This window comes from Chiloscyllium plagiosum, unplaced genomic scaffold, assembly GCF_037043375.1.
Source record: "Chiloscyllium plagiosum isolate Xiang-an unplaced genomic scaffold, Cpla_swu_hap1 HiC_scaffold_35, whole genome shotgun sequence".
NCBI lineage: Eukaryota > Metazoa > Chordata > Chondrichthyes > Orectolobiformes > Hemiscylliidae > Chiloscyllium > Chiloscyllium plagiosum.
In genome coordinates this window covers 61,268,385-61,291,043 of record NW_028270173.1, presented here as the reverse complement: position 1 = coordinate 61,291,043, position 22,659 = coordinate 61,268,385, and positions in this window count along the sequence as shown.

The window sequence follows — 22,659 nt, the reverse complement described above, 5'->3', positions numbered from 1 at the left end:
GTTTGATGGACTTGGCTGCAGTGTCTCGGTATTTTCTTGCATTCTTGGAAGGCCAGTTACCAAGTACGTTGTGGTGCATTGCAGATAGATTATTTATATGGTGCATCTTAGAAAAGTTGTAAGAGTCCCTTGGACATACTTAATGTCCTTAGCATCTTGAGGGTGCAGAGATGTTGTTTGTGCTTTCTTGGCTAGTGTGTCGACGTGGGTGGACAAGGGTAGATTGTTGGTGATTATCATTCCCAGACACTGGGTGCTCTCGACCACTGAAGGAGTCAGGGGTGTGTTTTCCACTCCGCTTCCTGACGTCAGTGACCAGCTTTTTCCTTTTGTTGACGTTGATAGAGCGATGGTTGTTTTTACACCATGCCACTAAGCACTCCATTTCTTTCCTGTATTCTGCCTCAATGTTGTTTGAAACCTGCCCTACAACATTGGTGGTGTTTGTAAACTTGTAAATGGAGGCGGCATTTAGCCACACAGTCATCAGTGTTCAGGGACGGGAGCATGTGGCTGAGTACGCAGACTTTCGGGGCACCAGTGGAGAGGATTATGACGGACGAGATAGGCATTTTTTCTGCATTTTTAGGTAGATGCCAGTGTTGTTGTTAATATGGAAAAGCTTGGCTCAGGGAGCAGCAAGATCCAAAGCAAACATTTGCAAATGTTTTAACCTAATCTTTTGCAATGGTGTGTTGGGTTCTACTACCATTGCACATGAAGGCATGTATGAAAATCTTCCTGTCAGTAGGTTGTCTAATTATCCACCACATTCACAATTGGACTTGGCAGAGATTTGATCGGATCCGTTGGTTTTTGAGGGACTTAGCTCTATCGATCTCTTGCTGTTTATGCTGTTTGGCACGCAAGTAGTCTGGCTGAGATTTTAACTAGTTGACACGTCGTTGTTATGTATTCTTAGTGTTGCTTCTGGCATGCCCTCCTACACTCTTCATTGACCCAAGCTTTATCCCCTGGCTTGATGGTAAAGGAAGTGAAGGAAATGTGTAAAATTATACAGTGTCATGTTAGCATTGATAATTACAAAGCCTGTTTCAAAGATGGTGACATTCCCAAGTAATGTCTTCTCCTGTCGAATGATAATACCATTCCTCTAACTAATGCACCGAGCCTACACATCCCTGAAAACTATGGGCAATTTAGGATGGCCAATACGCCTAATCTGCATACCTTTCGAATGAGAGAAGAAACTGGAGCACCTGTAGCAACCAGAGTCAGACATTGCTCTGACTTTCTCTGAGTTCTCTCTCTCTGGGTGTTGTTCACTTATGCCTGTAAGAATCTGTGCTTGAATTTACCTTTTTGCCAAGGGGTGTATTTATGGGATGTTACTGTTTTGGAACAGTTAATTAGTTAAGTTGATGTTCGGGTCGGTTAAGATTTTCAATAGTTATGTTACTCAAAATTCCGCTTTCATTTTTTTTGTGTTTCAACTGTAGTACTAAATAAATCCTATTTTGCTTAAATCTGAGTTGTTTGACCAGCTGCATCACGCCTGGGATATCCATTCCACATCTGCCTTTAAAATAAGATAACGTTAGTGTCTCGGCTGCCTTCTTAAGATATTTTGAGGGGTCTAACCTGGTCTGTAAATAATTGGGGGCTCTTGTCAGGATGATTCTATAATTTCAATTACGATTAGAGCTTGTTGGACTCAAAGACAGCAAATAGTAAGTGTTAGTGGCTTTTGTTTCGGGTATTTAATCTGGTGGTTTAAACAGTACTATGTGTCATTGTCACTTTTTCAGTCGCAATGAGTTTTCTAAGGGTGGAAGAAGTGAACTTGGCTTTTTTTCAAAAGGTGAGCAAGGCAAAGCTGTTCGAATTTGCAAAAAAAAAACTGGAGTTGGGGGTTGCTTTCGCCTGTGAGGCAATTATAGCAATAGCTTGACATCCAAATTTGTTGGAAATGCCATTTAAATCTTTAGAAATGGCTAGAATTCAATTGCAGAAGAAGCTACTTGAAAATCAAAGAGAACTGAAACAGTTTGAATTACGGTTAGTAAGCAGAAGGGAGGAAAAGGAGGATGGTCCGAGCAGAAGAAACGAAAAAGAGAGAGAAGAAAGGGAAAAAGAGAGACGAAAAGAGAAAGAGACAGAATGTGAGCATCAGAAGTTAGCAATTAGTTAGGAAATCCGGCATAAAAGGATGGACATGAAAGCAGAAGGCAGGCTTACTGAGGAGGACAGTGAAGATGTCGCCATCATAGCCAAAGGTTTAGCGGCGATTCGTTTAAATACTTTCAGGCATTGCCTAAAAATGATTAGAAACATTTAGAAGCCTTTTTAATCTCATTTGAGAAAGTGGCTGAACAAATTAATTAGCCAGTGACCAGATGGGCTTTGTTGATCCAAATAAAGTTGGTAGTAGAGCTCGTGATTTTTGTTGCAAACGTTTCGTCCCCAGTCTAGGTGACATCCTCAGTGCTTGGGAGCCTCCTGTGAAGCGCTTCTGTGGTGTTTCCTCCGGCATTTATAGTGGCCTGTCCTTGCCGCTTCCGGTTTTCAGTTTCAGCTGTCCGCTGTAGTGGCCGGAATATTGGGTCCAGGTCTATGTGTTTGTTGATGGAGTTTGTGGATGAGTGCCAAGCTTCTATGAATTCCCTAGCTGTTCTTTGTTTCGCTTGCATCTATAATGGTAGTGTTGTCCCAGTCAAATTCATGTTGCTTGTCGTCTGCGTGTATGGCTACTAGGGATAGCTGGTCGTGTCGTTTCGTGGCTAGTTGATGTTCGTGGATGCGGATCGTTAGCTGTCTTCCTGTTTGTCCTATATAGTGTTTTATGCAGTCCTTGCATGGTCTCATTCGACGTAACGGCACTGTTCACGTCAAAGTTTAGGGAAGGTTAAATGGAGGGGGTGAGTTGGCTAGACAGCGCTTAAAATTGTCACAGCACATGATGAAGCGAGAAACACACAAGAAATTAAAACCTCACAATTTTGCTCACCGAGATAAAGTGTCAGTTTTACTTCCAGTTATAGGTGAATCGTAAAGAGATTGAGTGAGGTCTACCATTTGATAAGGACTCCGGATAGGAAGAAGTCTCACACAGTGTTTCATGTGAATATACTTAAAAGTATATGGGGAAAGAAGGCAAAAGGAGCACGTGTTATTTATTACAACACAGAGTGAAAGACCAAGTTCCGAGCATTCCGAATTGGACATTCCTCAAATTAAATTAGACAATGAGGGTGTTGTTAAGAAATGGGAGAAATGACTGAGTTACCTTCCTGCAGAAAATCGAAGTGACCTGAAAGAGTTATTACCATGGCATGGGAAGATATGAGGTAATAAGCTGGAAAGTACTAATCTAATTATGCGTGATGTAGATACAGGAAATGCTGTTGAAATTAGGCAACATCCTTCCAGACTTAACCCTCTCAATTTGTTACAGGTTCATAAAGAGCTTGAACGCATGCTTTAAGACAACAGATTCGAAGTGAGTTGTCGTGACTGGAGCTTATCCATGGTAATAATGTCACAACCAGATGGTTGCTAACGGTTATGTACAGTACCGCAAGGTCACTGCAGTTGAAAAGACTGATTCTGTTCCAATTGCACATTTGGAAGACTGTATTGAGAAGGTGAGACAAGCAACTTATTTTTCCAAATTGCACTTACTCAGAGAATACCGGCACATACCTTTAACTAACTAACTAATAAAGTCAATTCTGAATTACCCAATTCTCTGGTATACATCGAAAGCCTAATGATTTTTAGTCACACATGGAAGGAACATTTGCAGCATTCATTGAAATTATTCGAGCGACATTGGGAGGCGAACTTAGTGATTAACCCGGCTAGTATTTAATTTGCCAAAGTCCAAATCACGTTTGTGGCCAATGTTATTGGACATGAACAGATGGTCCCATAAAAAGTGAAAACAAAGGTTGTTGGGCATTACCCACGCCTTCGACAAAGAGAGCAGTACTACATTTCCTGGGAATGACTGGGTTTTATCGGAAATTCATAACAAATTTTCACAGTAAAGCTGCTCACTCACTAAATTATTGAAGAAAGGCAAGAAGTTTCATTGGACAGCAGGCTGTCAGAACGCATTTGACAGTCTGAAAGCTGTGTTAACCACAGCCCCAGTGTTAGTTACACATAATTGCACAAAGCCTTTCAAGGTGGCTATCGATGCAAGTGATGTGGGTGTCAGTGCTCGACTTTTCCAAGAAGACGACGAGAAGATAGAGAGACCTATCAGATATTTCTCCAGGCAATTGAATATTCATCAACAGAATGTTTCCACAATTCAGAAGGAGACTTTGAGCCTGGTGTTGGACTTCAAGCATTTTACTATTTATATTGCCAGTTGTGTGCCTGAGACAACTGTATAGACTGATCATAACGCATTCAAGATTTTGGAGAAATATATGGACAAAACTTCCAGTCTGTTTGGATGGAGCTTATTACTGCATCATTCAACTCGAAAATTGTACATGTGGCAGGACGAGAAAACGTAATTGCCAACGTGTTCACAAGACTTGCATGAAAACTGATGGAGGCTTTCAGTGGCAGTAGTAAATGGAAAGAAATAGAATGTAATCATAAATGTTTGCATGCTTAGACTCAATGTAATAGATATGCATTGTATTGTGATCATTTTTATGGAACAGGCTAGACACCCTCAGAACATTTTAAGAAGGTAGCCCAGATTCTAATTATTTTAGCTGTCTGAGGCAGATATAATTTGCATATAGCAGGAGTGATGAAGCCGGACAACCCATTCTGTTTTAAGCCCATAAGACCATAAGAAATAGGAGTGGAAGTAAGGCCATTCTGCCCATCGAGTCCACTCTGCTATTCAATCATGGCTGATGGGCATTTCAGCGCCACTTACCCGCACTCTCTCTGTTTCAAACAAAGCATAATTTATTTACAGACTACCAAACGAAACACAAACAAAAGAGAACAAAATATCGAATAATGACCTATTTGAAAACCCAGCTGAGTCTATTGCAACTTAATGGTACTGTTCCCATTTCCTGCAACATCCCCATAAACACACCCCTTGGCAAAAGAAAAGGTAAATTCAAACCGAGATTCTTACAAGAGAGGTGTTAGAGAGACAGAATCAGCAAAGGATCATTTTCTCAAGCATGGAACCTCTTTCCACTGCAGCTGTTTCCCTGTCCCCAGCAGTTTCTAACCGCTAGAACTAAAGCAAACCAGAAAAATCCCTGAACTGGGAGAACTGGCACACCCCTTTGCATTGTACAGCCGTTTGTTTACAAAAAAACCTAAAAGTATTTTCATTGACTGTTGCCTTCAGCAGTATCTGTTCGCCATTGGAGAAGTGGCTTGACACAGGCAAATCGGAACCTCTGCATTTTGCAACTCCTTTTGAAAAAAATCAAGGGCAACATGACTTTGTTGAAAAAGCAGCATTGTCACATAATGAAGCAAAACTATCTTTGTATACTGGTGGTTCATGTTTTTAAGCGGGGCAGTGTGACGATGCTGTCGTTTTAAAAAGGTTATTGTGTAAATTTTTATGAAGAGAGGTCGCAAAGGCAGGGGTTCTGATGAATCTAGGGAGTTTAATAGTTTAACAATGGAATTAAAGTAGCCAGTTTTCCCACTTCATGCTTTTTCTAGATTTTCTTAGCTGTGGCAGTCACAGCATGCATGTGTCCAGAAATGCTGCAAGTTTCAGTAAAGGATTCCTCTGGCTTTCTCTGAAATCTTGGTCTGGATGTTATGCCTGTCAGAATCTGTGTTTGTATTTATTCATTTGCAAAAGGACGTGCTTATGGGATGTTACTGTATTGGAACAGTTCGTCAGTTAAGTTGCTGTGTTGAGTTGTTTAAGTTTTCCAATACTTAAGTTGGTCTAAACTCCACTTTCTTTTGTTCGTGTTTCTGTGGTAGTGTTTAAATAAGTTCTGTTTGCTTAATCGGGGAGATAGGATACCAACATGCGGATCATTTCAGAGGAACATCTCTGGTTCACCCGCACCAATTAACCCCAATGTCCCATGGCTGAACACTTTAGGTCCCCTTCCCACTCCAGCAAGGACATTCAGGTCCTCGGCCTCGTCCAACGTCAAACCCTAACCATCCAACGCCTGGAGGAAGTACGCCTCATGTTCTACCTTGTTTCCTCATTTCCACTCCAACTCAAAACCATCCTCTTGACCGCTGCTACCTGTCTATCTTTCTTCCCACTTATCCACTCCATCCTCCCGTCAGACCTATCGCTATTACCCCCATATTCATCTACTTATCACAGTCCCAAATACCTTCCTACCAGTCCTCTCTCATTTATCTCTCAGCCTCCTGAGCCCACAAGCTGATGAAGGTCTTATGCCTGAAATGTCGATTCTCATGCTCCTCGAATGCTGCCTGCCTCGCTCTGTTTTTCTAGAACCACACTCTCGACGCTGATCTCCAGCATCAGCAGTTTCTCTTTCTCGTTCTGTTTGCTTAACGCCGAGTGGTTAGACCAGTTGCATCACACCTGGAACACCCACTTCATATCTGCCTTTAAAAAAGGTAAAATTTCGCGTCTAGGCTGCCTTTTTAAAATGTTTTGAAGGGATCTAGACTGGCCGATAACACAATCCTGTTGTTTGGGGATTCCACTGCTGGCATGTTTAAAACTGTTCTATCTCCTGTTCAGCGTCCTCTCCAACACCCTCAGCACAACCCACAGTTTTGTCTTCTTTCCTATTGCAGCATGGCCCCTCTCACCATCTCCACCGCGGCCCCATCCCCGCACCAAACAGCATGCTTATATTACCTTCCATTGTCCTTGCCGTCTCTCACACACAACATTCCCAGTTCCAGACAACAAGCGGCACTCTTTGGAATCTGGTCCCAGGCCTTGGTCCAGTTCAGGAAAATCCCCTTCAACTGAGGCAGACCAAGGGTCAGAATCAGATTCAATTGACAGGAATCCCATTGACTCGCTCACTTCAGTCCTTACCTTCAGCTGGTCTTCTCCAATGTTTAAGCCTGTCAGGGTCATTCGTGTGTCGACCAAGTGTAGCTGAGAAACATATTGTGAATGGAGAAGTATGAGAGACATAGAACATCGATGGCAGACGCAGTTCCTCCCAGATTCTGTGTCTCCAAGGGACAGGGATGGCTTGGTTTTATTGCTGGATCCTTTACGAGGGACAGGGTGCTCCAAACCAGACATCTCCGAAAGCTACATCGTCTACACCGCCCTCTCCTAGTGATTAACATGTTGGCATCACCCTCTCCCAGTAATCAGCAATGTCTGCACCCGGGGGTAGGCGATAACCTCGTGGCATTATCACTGGACTCATAATCTGGAAACCCTCATACTGTGCGCAGGTCTGGATTTGAAACCTACCAAAGCAGCTGTTGGTATTTCAATTCAATTTTGAACAGATCTGGAATGAAGAGTCCTAAGATGACCATGAATCTATTGTTAGAAAAAGCCATCTGGTTCATTAATTGCCTCCTTTCCCTAGTCTGGTCCACATGTTACTCCAGACCACAGCAATGTGAATCACTCTTAACTGCCCTCTGGAAAGTTAGTAATGGGCAGTAAATGCTGCCGAGACAGCGATGCCTTCACCCCATGAATGATTAAAGAAATGGTATGGTGGCCTTATACCTTTCTGATCAGCTTGAGGAAACATTCCTGCCAACTCCTGATAACCTCTGTCTCCCTTGTTAGTGAAATGTCAATCCAATTAAAACTTGAAATTGGCTTTATCTCCATTGCTCTCAACGGAAAGAGAATCCATAAATTGCAAATTTCCGCTTTAGAGGAGTCATAAAATCAAAATACACAACATCTGGACATGAAGGTGCATATGCATAGTCTTTGAAAGTGGTTCAATTTATTGAAAGAGGGGTGAGCAAAAGACTTCACAAATGCATAGAAAACGAAAGCAGGGAAATTGAAATATTGTGCTAGGAACTGGTCCGCATAGTTTAAGAACAATATGCCAGTCCTTGAAACAATACCGAAGAGATCGAACAGAGTGTGTCCCAGGAATGCAAATTTTACCTCCAATGAAAGATGCCATAATTTGGATTCTTTTGCTCTTGAAGCGATGAGGGTTCTTGTAGAGATATTGCAGATCAAGACACTGACGCATGACTTAGAGAAGGAAAACCTGTTCCCTTTTCTGATTTTGCCAGTACACCATATTAAACAAAAACAATATTCACAATAATTACGCATTCGCGTAACAACTAAAATTCGATTAGAAATTAAAGTGGACTGCAAGAAATTTGTTGAAAATGAGTCCTTGACAAGTCGAAGGTGAGCTGGGGGTTTGGATTTAATTGATAGACAAGCAAAGGTGTGTGTTAAAAGAAGCAACTGAAAGGATTGATTGAATGTTCATCACAACAGATGTGGCTGAAATTCTTACATATGTCAGACAGGAGAAAAAAGACTGGGAGAGGAATTAAGGAGACTAATGGGAGTCAAGAATGCGTGCATGAGATATCTTTACACTTCAAGATGGTCCTCAACAAATGTTCGCTGAGAGTCATTATTCATGATTTCCATTCTTATCCTGTGCTCGAGCACATGCACTCAAGTCTGCCTGTCTTGGTATGGGCTAATGTATGAATCCAAAGTCAGTTATTTTACAGAAAAAAGAGACAGTGATGTTACTGGTGAAAATGTATTGTTTCCTTCGAACTTGATTCTATTCTGGTCTCTTTTGTTTCCAGTTTTACCCTTTTTAATGATGTGAGCTGATCAGGAAGCAAGTGGTATGCGTATGTTGACCCAACGCCAAATTAAGTGCAGAATGGGGCTCCTTTGCTGTAAGGAGCTGGGAAGCGGTATTTAGCATCATCCCTTTTTTGTGTGAATGAGATTACTGCCAGTTGGTGCATACACTTGTCCCAACCCTACTGAGGTATTCGGCAAATTTTGAAATATTCATTTTTATATGCAAACAAATGAGTATTCAAATACTCAATTTTCCATGTTTATTCTTTTTTTATTTTATTTCATGCACAAATTCTTCCTCCTATTTATCTACATAAACGTCCACCAAAATAAATTGCTCATTCCACAAAATGATCAAAAATGTTGTCAAATATAATAAATCATGTATTTGAACTTCACCTGACATCAATGGTTTCAAGACGATAAATGACATTTAAAGTTATAACCTCTACGCCAGGTCTATTCGAATTTTCTACTGTTTACATTTAGGGTAAACATACCATTCTTCAGCTCCTCTCGGAATTTTCTCTGCGTGAGTCCATAGATGCAAGTGTTTGTACAGCAACTTATAAGCTGCAGCATGAACCCAACTTGCTGAGTAACATAAGTTGGGTTGCTGTAATATTTGTCTGTGTAATTAAATTGACTACGGCCCAGTTAATTGAATGAACTACCTAGACAATCTGCAGGGCAATGAAGTTGACAGAAAGACCAAAAAGTAAAAGTCATGGATTTTCTCCGATTTTCCATCTCCAAATCATTCTGATTCTCGGTTTTTCTCTGGAGAGCCCTGCGGACTATATTTGCCACAATAATATTTCGCACAGTTATAGCATTAAGCAAAATAATTAACATAATTGGTGTCAGAGGCGTATAATGCTGTCAATTGACTCGAATGCCTTCCACAAAGGTGAAATGAGATAATCATCTGTTGTAATTCAGTGCCAAGGCTGGTTATCAATTGCATAACCAGGTTCACTTATAAAGTAAAAGGAAATGCTCCTCACGCAGCTGATCACAAACACAGAAGAAATAACCACCTTTGCTATTTCTTTAGTGCAATATCTTGGTTGCAGTTTCTGCAACCAAATAGCTACAAACCTGTCAAAAGTGAACATGACAGTGACCCAGACAGAGCAGTCTGCAGGACTATATAGGCAACAAGTCTGATTTTGCACACTGGAGTCAGGTGGAGAAAACTAATTCGTAAGTACATGTTATTAATCTGGTTTAATATTTCATGGATGACAACTACTGTCAGATCCGCAGCATCCATGGCTACCAGGTAGTGAGTGATGCATTTACAGAGACCACACTTGCCTCGAGACAGGATCAGCATTGCCACCATTTTAACTGTATGAAATAGAAAGCATTCATTTAGCAATTTGGCAAGTGTTATTTGGTAATACTTGCTTAATAATAAATGAAAATTTGTTAATTTAAAGACAATCCTACCCATGATTAGCGAATTCTGTGGAGTACAGAAAATTAACTTATGAGATGCATTAAATAGGAATTTAATTCATGATATTAAGACATACGAAGATAGTGAATTTTAAAAACTCTGGTATATCTGACCTAGTCAGTTGTCTGAAAGAGACAATCGTTGCCACACAACATTTGTAAATCTAATTATCTGTCAATAGTTTCATCCTGTTTAATAATGATCTTCACATCCAGGAGACTTAAATCCCATCGAGGTGCATTCTGGTGAACACGATTTGGACAGCACATTGCCACCCTGATATCAATGATGATATTGCACTCTCATGCTTTTTCCACATGGACTATCCAAATGCAGAGTGTTCAGCATGGAGACTGTACTCATGTTATTGTCAAACACTCTGTGCAAATTGGAGAGTGCACTGTCACCTTGTCAAGAATTGTGGCCACGATGTTGGTTGATAGGCTATAGAGGGTGAAGAGGCCTGCTAAATCGTATTATACATCCTCTCCCTTACAGTGACAATTGTTTCAAGTAAATCACAGTTCCCTTCTCACTGATTTCTATACCTGCAATGTGTTTTCCTCCTATAAACACAGATGCAAAGTCCTAATTTAAAAGCTCAGTTATGATTTCTGGCTAACACACACAGATTGCTCTTTTGATCTGTAAGGAAACACGCCCTTTAATAAAATGAAGAACGTGCTCACTGAAAACAAAACAACAAAAATGTTTCAAGGCATTCCAAATTTCAACAGCATTTTCTAAATTTTGAGCTCCACTCTTTCCATGGTTATTCCTTTGCCCTAATTACCTCATAAAATGTTTTTTAAATTTCCCAAAATGTTACCCAACAGTCTTCTTTCCATCGTCGAAAAATGTGACGCTGGAAAAGCACAGCAGGCAGTCTTCACTTTCTCTTAGTCTTCTTTTCTGTCGCTCTTCACTCTCCTGAATTCATTTCAGTAATACTTTCTTGGCATGCGCTCCTCTAACCTTCCATATGTGCCATGATATTCCTTTATCATCTTTGTTCAATCCTGTACATCCATCGACTTCCAGGAATCTCAGTACTTTTTTTGTCTCATCCGGTATCGTTATTGGAACATGTTAGCCATGCATGCCTTTTGAATACCATCCCCCTGCTCGCAGATGGATTTTCCTGTCCATGTTCATTTCCAGTCCAAGTATGTCAGATTCTGTTTTATCACATAAACATTTTCCTTCTGTAAATTCAGAATCTTTATCTCTTATTCACTCTTGACATTATCCTTAATTACCATAATCTTAATGAATTATTGTTGCCATCTTCAAGATGCTTCCCACTTCTCTAACAACAATTTTCCTGGCTTCATATTCCCAAAATTAACCCAGCTCAGTCCCTCTGTTGTAGGACTGTGTGTGTTATCGGTTTAGAAGCCCTCTTGGACACATTTCATGAATTCTACCAATTCGAAGCCTTTTGCAATCTATTGTTCCCGGTTAATATTGGAGAAATTGGAATCCATTCTTGACAATTTCTGTGATTTGCTGACAAATTTGCATTTCTACCTTTCTCAGAAAGTTTACACATCTACATTGTTCTCCAACAATGTGATTGTCGACATTTTCTTCTTAATTATGCCCACATGACCTCATCTGAGAGAATGTCTAAGATATCCCATCTTCTTGCATTTCATGAATATTGCAAAACACATCCTTTTCTATATAACTTGCAGGTGCACTGCTTTCCATCAAGTTCCACAACCCAGTGCGCAAGCAGTTAAGGTATACACTTTTGCAGATGCGGCCATCCAGTTTGGCATTAAGAGCATTCAGACAAGAGAAAACTCCACAGAGAAGCGAGGTATAAACACAAACTAAACTTTACAAGTTTTATCAATTCTTAAAACACACAGTCCAAAATAAACAAAATCAAGTAAGAAGGTAATTTAGATAACATAATGGAAAAACACTTGATCGAACTCAACCAAAGCAATTGGAGTTATCGACTGGTGTTTCTTGCTAAGCTGGATGCACCAACTAGAGTCTTCATAGACAACAGAAAAGTAAGTGTAGAAACGAAAGCAGACTCATACCCAATTCATCTGTGAGACAATTGTACCCACAGCGTTACCAGTGTCCTATTTCTTTCTAAAATGTATCTACCAAAGTGCTGCTCGCAACTGCCAGAAACATCAAATTCTAAAGAGATAATCACCTTTATCACAACAAATGAATTATATTAATGTCAACACATACCATTTGGGTTTAAAACACATCTACATTCCCAAAGACTTATGGGTCATCCATAGCTGAAGCATCCATCTGTCCAGCAATTTACTGACACAATGTCGTTAAAATACAGTAATTCATGTGAAGAACATGTAAACTAATCATCAGGTACGTCTAAGTAATTGTAATTTGCTGGATTTATTTTAAAAATGGCTAAAATTACTTCACATAAACCTTACCATTGGAGAAGAGTTCCAAATGTGAAGTCTCCAGTTGGAACACTGATTCCTAAAATTTCCCATTCTTAAAAGTAAATGGGAAATAAGAACCTGAGAAATACAACCGTACTATTAATGTGATGAATAGTTTCACGAACAATACTGCTGATGTGCTGAACAAACTCAGTGAAAATAGCCTTCGTTTTCAATTTTTTTTAGTTATTCTTTTCACATGCTTGCCGGGTGAGCAGTTTAATGGTTACCTACAAGTGGATGAATGGGGCTATTTCTCTTCCTTTGTCTTTTGCCCTTCTGGCTTCAAACGTCGTCGGGAAATGAATTGAACATATGAATTATAGGCAGGAAGTACTGCAGTGATCAGTTGGCTTGGTGGGTTCTATGGTGAAAAATGACAAAAATACGTTTCAGAACCGTTCTTACTTCGGGTCATCATCATTAATGTTTACTGTCATGATTTCGCTGTTTCTTTCGCCACGGGTGCTGTCAACCTATTTGAATATTTTCGGTCCAATGTGTAACCAAGTGAGGAATTGTTTGAATGCTTTCGCTGCAGAGAAACATTCGAGCCATATCAGATTTGCTGAATAATGGAACAGCCTGGTTTTTTCCAGGCAGAAGCTTTAATTGTCTCTGAGGCTCCTGTGCAGCTTCGTGCCAGATTCAGCGTTGTTAATCCAAAGAATCAAGGGACCAAGGCCTCAAAACACCTGTGAAGTGAAGATGGTGCTGAATGTTGTGAGCAGAGGGGCTGGATGCTTCACTGTCTCCACATTTTTTTGAGAAACGTATCCGAATTGTAAAAAAAACGATTTGAAAGAATGGTTGTAACTTTTAAAGCAAACAACGCCGTGGTAGGCAATGCAAAGAACTGTTTCAACACGCAGTGATTCAACAAGAAAAAGGAACAAAGAACAAAGCATCACAGGATGCATGCCATTCCACCTTCCAATCCTGAACCAATACATGTTGCCGTTCCATATTAAAACTGCCTTCACTTACATGATCTATATTCCTCTATTCCTGCCTATTCATGTATTCACCCAGGTGTTTCTTGAATTCTGCTATTGTGTCTGCTGCCCTCACCTCCTTTGGCAAAGCATTCCAGGCACTCATCAATTTTAGTGTGAAAAACCTGCCTCACACATTTCTTTTGAACTCTCCCCTCTCCCCCACAACCCCACCTCCCACCCTTGAACCTGTCTGTCATCGTAACTGACCCCTCCACTCTGGAAAAATGTCTCATACTTTCCACTCCATCCAAGCAATTCACAATCTTATAAACTTCTGCTAAAAATCACATAACGCCAGGTTGTATTCCTATAACCTGGATTGTGACCTGGTGTTGAGTGATTTTTAACTTTGTCCACTCCTGTCCAACACAGGTTTCTCTACATTATAACCTTCTATGAGATCCAACCGCTCCACCGCCCCAAACACCCCCACCAAACTCTTGCATTCCAGTTAAAGCAAACTCAGTCTACCCAACCTTTCTTCATAGCTAAAATCCTTTTCATACCAAGCAATATCGTGGTGAACATTTTCTGGATCAATCCCAAAGCATCTACTCCTTCTGGTAGTATGGTGACCAGAACTGTACAAAATATGCCAAATGTGGCCGAACTAAATTTCTATGAAACTGCAGCACAACCTGCCTATCCTGATATTATATGCCCCCTCCATTGCACGCCACATGCATTAGACATTTTTGTACTACCTGATCTATCTGCGCTGCCACCTTCAGTGACCTGTGGACCTGCATATACAGTACCGTCTGCATATCAATATAAATTAAAGCTGAAATTAAAGATTTAGAGTCGAGGGCAAGTTCTGATTCTAGTTTTGTTGGTCCTAAGATTGGTCTTGGACTAACGAGTAAAAGTTATCAATGAATGAGTCCTTTTGCTAGCCAACAACTGTGTGACTGTTCTTTGGGTGGCAGGACGGGATCTGGAAATGAGATACACAAGCGCCTGGGAAGACGTTGAGGAAAAGTGTGCAGATCTCCTCCCAGCCCAAAACCTGGCTGCTCTCAGCAGTCAAAACTCTCGTTTCAATTTGAAGTAAACTGGTTACGTTTCCTGCAGAAATTGCTGCAAACTGTGGCTTCTGAATTGAAAGAAAAGACATATTTTTTCAAGTTCAACAGCCTCTCTGTGCGTAAACCAGTGAAAGCATCAGAGAAAGACCTTTGCAAAACACGGGATGTGGCCTGCCAAAGGAAGGTCATCTCAAAATTGGAACCCATATACAAAGACCAGTGAACTCATTTTCCTGTTTCTCTCTATGTTTAACAGTAAATTATTTTCCATATTTAATAGTATGCCTATTCGTGAAGAGATGACTGCAGTTTAAGTTAATAGTCTTATATATTAATTGCCAAAATCTATTTAACTGGAGTAATTGTCTAATTATTTGCAACGAGTCGTAATCTTTGTTCAGTCCAGAAACCTGGCTCGTGATTTCTATGGTCTTACTTTGAAAGTTAGAGAAATCTGAGTACTGTACTTACTTTGAAAATACCTTTGGCATTTAGTACCACTCCGGGAATAGTGGAGCATCATTTATGATGCACTTCCTCATTACGTCGTAACACCTGTTAACGAGACTAGAAGAAGTGCTGATGCCACTCTTCAGCCAGAGAGTGGTGGGCCTATGGATTTCATTGGAATGGAGCTCAGTGGAGGCTGGGGCATTAAACGTCTTCAAGGCAGAGATCGATAAATTCTTAATCTCGCAACGAATTAAGTGATACAGTGAGAGTGCATTGAAATGCCCATCAGCCATTATTGAATGACAGAGTGGACACGATGGACCGAATGGCCGTGCTTCTACTCCTATGTCTTATGGTCTTATGGTTATTGCTGTGAGCAGAACTCGACAGGTCTGGACCTCAGTAATGCAATTTATACTTCTCCCAATTGTAACCTTGTGTTTAGAGTATAACCAATCAGCTTGACCGAACCTTAAAGTAGAAGACCAGTCAGTTTCACAGCACTTTCAAAGAAGTTTATGTTTTCGTATATCTCATTGCTGACGTATTTTGGCCTGGAATTGTTTCATTCTAAAGCACATTTCCAGTTCACTGCCAAAGGTTACGATTGCATTGCGAATCTCCCAGTGCTTCAGCGAGGCAGTGAAGCAGTGGTAATGTCATTCAACAGTTAATTCAATAACTTTACTTAACTCTCTGATAACCTAAGGACCGCATCCTCAGCTATTGCTGAAAAAATTATTGAACTGATTATTCCAACCTTTTCAGAAATTCATTCTTGCAAATACTATGCTGTGGTATTGGCTTTTCTGCATCAGTGAATTAAAGACACAGGTCACTCCGTTTTAGAAAGGGATTCAAATTGCACCACGGTAGCTGGTGAAATTTGAATCGTATTAAGGAAGTCAGAAATGCAAAGGTGAGTCTCAGCGATGTGGAACATGAAACTGTCTAATTCACAAATTCGTTTTGTGACAGCATAAGAAGAGGTGGACGGGAGAGGGCCCATTCTGGTGAGAGCTGCTCTTGGTTTTGAGATTTATGCTGCCCTCAGCTGGATTTACTCACTTTCTTGCGGCAGTAATTGCTGCTTCTGTAAGCTTTCCAGTTTATTTTATTTGATATTTTAAAATCAAAAACAAAGAAGGAAGGGAGGAGAGAAAGTTTGGGGAGAGCGAGCAGGACTTATATAGTTAATTGTTTCGGGCCTGCGGAGTTCTGAACAAAGAGACAAGTGGTACAGGTACGAAGTTCCTGGAAAGTGGATTCACATGTGGGCAGGGTGGTGAAGAAGGTGTTTGGCGAGATTCATTGGTCAAACCATTGAGTATAGGAATTGGGATGTCATATTGCGGCAGTACAGGACATTAATGAAGCCCTTTTTGGAATAGTGTTCAATTTTCATCTTGCTGCTTTCGGGAAGATATTAAACTTGAGAGGGTTGAGAAAGGATTTACAAGAACGTTGCCGAAATTAGAGGGTTTCAATTATAAGTAGAGGCTGAATTGGCTGGGGCTTTTTCCATGGAGCATCAGAGGCTGAGGGTCTTGGATAGGTTAAATCACGAAGGCCTTTCTCCCAGGGTACTGGAGTCCGAAACTGAAGGGTACAGGTTTAATTTGCGAAGGGGAAGATTTAAAATGCACCTGGTGACTACTTTTTCATGCAGAAGGCAGTGCCTGTATGGAAGTAGCTGCCAGAGGAAGTAGTAGTGACGGGTACAATTACAGCATTTGCAATGTATTTCGCTGGGTACATGACGAGGAAAGGTTTCATGGGATATGGGTCAAATTCTGGCCAATGGGATTTGGTCAGATTGTTATTTCTTGGTGAGCACACAAGTTGAAATAAAGATGCATTTGCAAATCTCCGATTCTATGATACGTAACTCAAGACCCACAGTGCCGAGATTGATGATTAACCACCATCTGAATTTCCATAAGAAGCTATACAGTTCAAGGGCAGCTGGACTGATGATGTCTGAGACATTTCCTCTAAAGTGCGATTCAATGTGTCATTGTGTCAGGCTGTTGTAGACACGTCTACCAAATAGCTTTTGGGAAAGGACTCTGAACTGGGCGACAGGTCTGTGCTTTTTAAGCTGTGGCTTGCTGGACAATCCTATTTCTATTCCATTATGTGCTGACTCACTTGGAGTATGCATTTGGGGCCCTGGACAGTCAGGACAGAGAGAGTGAAAGAGCAGTTGATACACTTTCTTGGATTGCATTGGAAGATTCCTTTTGGTTCGTGACAGAGCAGACAACAAGATAATGTATCATCAGCGGGGCAACACTTCAGGGTCAACGTAACAGCGAGAAAGGAGGCAACAAAACGATAATTTGAGGTCCAGTATCAGGGTCCAACACTTTAAACAAAACACACCAGCAAGAGAGGAGACAGAATTTGACAGCTGCCACTTCGGGCAACTGCTGCTTGTGAAAAATGCGAACAGTGACATCATAGATGTCATGGTTTGTGATTTCAAACATGTATTGCTTTGGAACAAGGGCTTATGCCCGAAACGTCGATTCTCCTGCTCCTTGGATGCTGCCTGACCTGCTGCGCTTTTCCAGTAACAAATTTTTCAGCTCTGATCTCCAGCATCTGCAGTCCTCACTTTCTCCTCCAACAAGGTATTAACAGTCAAACTACAGGAATAGGTGAAAGTTAAGTCTTTTGTTATATAGTAATATGAGTATGAGAAAGTGTGGCAAGGGAAGTCGATCAACGTTAGTGTAAGGGAAGTATGTTTGATTGGAATTAGAGTTATTGTTGTGTAAAGTGCTGCAGCACAGAAAGACAGGACTACAATGAAAGGTGTACAGAATCACCGCAGTGTAGCGCTATCTTGAGAGCACAAAAGATAGAAATAAAAATAAAAGCAGAACATTTTTAAAAAGCTATAAAACAATCTAAAAGATATAATATAAAGACAGAAAAGAAAGAAATAACGTTCAGCTTTCCAGTCCTTCATGCTAAGTACTTAGCCACGGGCCTGTATCCAGGCTTTGTCACACCAACACTAAGACCAACATTAACACAAAGAAATCAACCACCTATTAGTCCCATCCCTGTGCTACCGCTGCTGGGAAAAGAGTCGTCATTCTTCAGAGCCATCTCGCCTCCATAGTACAGTCTATTGGAACGTGTGGCCTGTAAGACGTAGCAGGTCAGAGACCCTACTGAAATCCCAGACAACGATATGCGTAAAGGAGTACTTTCAGCACAGAAAGGTGAACTGTGGGTTTCACAGCTTGAACGTGGTCAGTAGATATTATGGAACGTTAAAGAGGCTAAGAGTTATGTAGGTAGATCATTCACAGTGGCGGTCACACAGCAGCTTAAGAGCCTATTTTGGAAACTGATGAGGGCTCCGGTTCCTCCTTTGCAGCACATTCTTCTGAGCAAGGATGAGCAGCTGTAGTCCTGATCCGTGTATGTATCTGTACGAGGTAGAATATGGCCCTGAATTCAGAATTCAGGGTCTGAGGTGCAAAGTTTAAAAGCAGAACCTCCAGTTTAGTAATTCCTCGATTACTCCCAGCCACAGAAACGAGTAAATAAATATAAGGATAAGCAGGTGAATGTTTGATTGTGAAGACGGATGTGGGAGGGAAGGTTTTAAATTTCTGGAGAACTAGGATTAGCTCCTGGCGAGATGAAAAACATGTGTTCATTGTAATCCGTTTTGTTAGTGTGTTTGAGAAAGCTTTAAAGCAACTGAGTATGAGAGCTGCAGAGAGAAAGAGTGTGAGAACTGTAGAGAGTGTGAGAGGAAATTAGTAAAGATCAGAGTTGACGTCATGCTTAGATATGTAACTGGCACAAACGTATACAACAGGAAGTTAAACAGTAAAGTCAGAGAAAGGAAGAAAAACAATGAAGGTTTAATCACCAAGCTTCTGTGTGAAGTATTGGAAATAAGGTTGCAAATTTATAGGCACAGCAATAATTTGTAATTTAGATGTTATAGGTATAGCAGAGACCAAGCTCAAGGAATGAGAAGCTTGATTGTAAAATATTGTTGGTTTCAAGGCAGTCAAAAAGATAGAAAAAGGAAGAAAGGAGGAAAGGACGCAATTTAGGTTCAGGGGTGCACTGCAGTTTTGGAGGATGAGGCTATCTCAGAGGGTCCAAGCATAAAATAAACTCGGTTGGAATAAAGGAGGTGAGATGGTGTAACTGTGTTGCTCCGTGTCGTCTGTAGATTATCAATGAGTGGAAATGATGCAGAAAAACAACCGTCAGGGAATTCAACGAGATATTCCAATCGAGACGGCATTTTGTCTTTACGAGAGATTTGTTCTGCGCTGTTTCTCTTGTGGACAGGTGTTGCCATAACGGAGCAAGACTCTTTGCTTCAGAAGCAGTGGGTAAACAGCTGAGCTGCCTGAACATTTTCTTTTAATTCGAAGAAAGAAGCATGGGGTGCAGTGAGGGACACACAGGCGGAGGATTTAATTTTGTTTTCATTTGAGGTTTGCAGTTGACTGTTGTAGCTCTTAGATATAGCTCTTGCCTTTGCCAAGGGTATGTTTATGTGATGCTGTTGGGACAGCTGAGGATTAGCTGTGAAATAATGCATTATTTATTGTCGTGTTTCAACAGTTAAACTTCTCCTTTTTTGTTTGCATTTCAACAGCAAGAATATCGGTCATTTTACTTCAATGCTAGTCATGCGCCAATTGAATCACATCTGGAACACAGAACCGACACTTACTTTAAGAATCATAAAAAGGCTTTAAAAGGGTCTCGTCTGTCTCCTTGATATATTTTGAGGTCTGGTCTATAACAAATATCACACAATAAGAGATGTTAATTGTCAAACTCTGGAATAGGCTGGAATATTTATAGTGTATGGAGCAGCAAGGGGTAAATACACCTGGACTGCATGCACAACTTCTACCTGTCTCTGGTCTAAAACAAAGGATGAATTCTTGAATCGAGGTCTTGGAAACGAAGTGTAACAACAGGAGAACATGTCAGTCCGAGAATATCTAGGAGACAGTTTTAATTGTCGTGAAAACTTCAGAATGATAATACACAATGAGTCGCAACTATCCACAGTAAGAAAAGTAACTTGGTCGATAGCGAGATGGGGAGGATCGCCTGGAACAAGAGGATTGCAGGACAAACAGAAACTCAACAAGAGGTCAATATTCAAAAAGGAGGTGGTTTGGGAAAGTCAAGAGATACTTTTCATAAGGGATAGCATTACAGCTGTACTTATGGAGGATAGCCCCTGAAATGCATCCAGGGAAGTTACTTGGGTGGAATTGAGAAATAAGAAACGGATGATCACCTTATTGGAATTGCATTATTTACCCACTCATGGCGGCAAACAGATAAACAAATTTGTGAGGAGATTTCAGTTATCTGTCAGAATAATAGGGTAGTTATAGTAGCGTCTTTTAACTTTACAACATAGACTGGGATTGCCGTAGCGTTAAGAGTTTACATGGAGAAGACTTTGTTAGGAATGTACAAGAAAAGTCTGAACCAGTATTTGGATGTACATACCAGAGAAAGTGCAAAACTTGACCCAGTCTTGGGAAATAAGGCAGGGCAGGTGTCTGAGGTGCCAGTGGGAGAGCACTTTGGGGCCAGCGACCATAATTCTATTAATTTTAAAATGGCGATGGAAAAGGATAGACCAGATCTAAAAGTTGAAGTTCTAAATTGGAGGAAGGCTAACTTTGACGCTTTAGGCAAGAACTTTCGAAAGCTTATTGGGGGCAGATGATCGCAAGTGAAGGGATGGATGGAAAATGGAATACCTACAGAAATGGGATAATGAGAATCCAGAGAAAGTATATTCCTGTTAGGGTGAAAGGAAAGGCTGGTCGGTGTAGGGAATGCTGGATGACTAAAGAAATTGAGGGTTCGGTTAAGAAAAAGAAGGAAGCACATGTCAGGTATCGACAGGATATATCGAGTGAATCCTCAGAAGAGTGCAAAGGTAGTAGGAGGATACTTCAGAGGGAAATCAGGAGGGCAAAAATGGGACATTAGATAACGTTTGCTAATAGGTTTAAGGAGAATCCAAACAGTTTTTACAAATACATTATGGACAAAATGGTAACCAGGGAGTGAATAGAGCGCCTCAAAGATCAGCAAGGCAGCCTTTGTGCGGAGCCAAATATGATGGGGGAGATACTCAACGAGCATTTTGCATCGGTGTTTACTGTGGAGGAGGACGTGGAAGGTATATAATTTTGGGAAATAGATGGCGACGTCTTGAAAAATGTCCATTTTACACAGGAGGAGGTGCTTGATATCTTGAGACGTACAAAAGTGGATAATTCCCCAGGCCCTGATCAGGTGTGCCCTACAACTCTGTGGGAAGCTAAGGAAGTGCTTACTGTGCCCTTTGCTGAGATACTTGTATCATTGATCGCCGCCGGTGAGGTGCCAGAAGACTGCAGGTTGGCTAATGTGGTGCTAGTATTTAAGAAAGGTTGTCATGACAAGCCAGGGATCTTGGCGGCAGTGATAAACAAGTTGTGGAGGGAATCCAGAGGGACACGATTTACACTTACTTGGAAAGGCAATGACTGGTTAGGGATAGTCACCGTGGCTTTGTGCATGGAAATCATGTCTGAAGAAATTGACTGAGATTTATTGAAAACGTAACAGAGGATTGATGAGGGCAGAGTGGTGGAGGTGATCTATATGGACTTCAGTAAGGTGTTCGACAAGGTTGCCCTTGTGAAACTGGCTAGCAATGTTAGATCTCATGGAATACAGGGAAAACTAGTCATTTAGACACAGAATTGGCACGAAGCTACAAGACAGACAGTGGTGGAGGAGTTTGTTTTTCAGACAGGAGACTTGTGAGCAGTGGAGTGCCACAAGGATCGGTGCTGGGTCTACTACTTTACATCAATTACATAAATGATTTGGATATGAACCTAGAAAGTATAGTTAGTAACTTTGTAGATGACACCAAAATTGGAAGTCGAAGGAACAGCGAAGAAAGATACCTCAGATGACAACAGTAACTTGATCAGATGAGTCAATGGGCTGTGAAGTGGCAAATGGAGTTTACTTCAGATAAATGCAAGGTGCCACATTTTGAGAAAGCAAATCTAGGAGGACTTATGCACTTAATGGTAAGATCATAGGAAGTGTTGCTGAACAAAGAGACTTTGGAACGCAGGTTCATAGCTCCTTGAAAGTAGAGTTGAAGGTAGTTAGGATAGTGAAGAAGGCGTTTGGTATGCTTTCCATTATTGGTCAGAACATTGATTATCAGAGTTGGTCGGTCATGTTGCAACTGTGCAGGACGTTGGCTGGGCCCCTTTTGGAATATTGCGTGGAGGCTGGTACAATTGCACCATTTAAAAGGCACATGGATGGGTATATGATCAGGAAAGATTTAGAGGGACATGGACCAAGTGCTGGCAAATGGAACTAGACTAGGTTGGGATATCTGGTCGGAATGGATGTGTTGGACTGAAGGGTCTGTTTCTGTGTTGTACATCTCTATGACGCCATGACTCAAAATGAGAAAGTTAGAACAAATCCAGAGCACGCATGATGTCAGAGTGGATTGAAAATGAGACGATGAAGA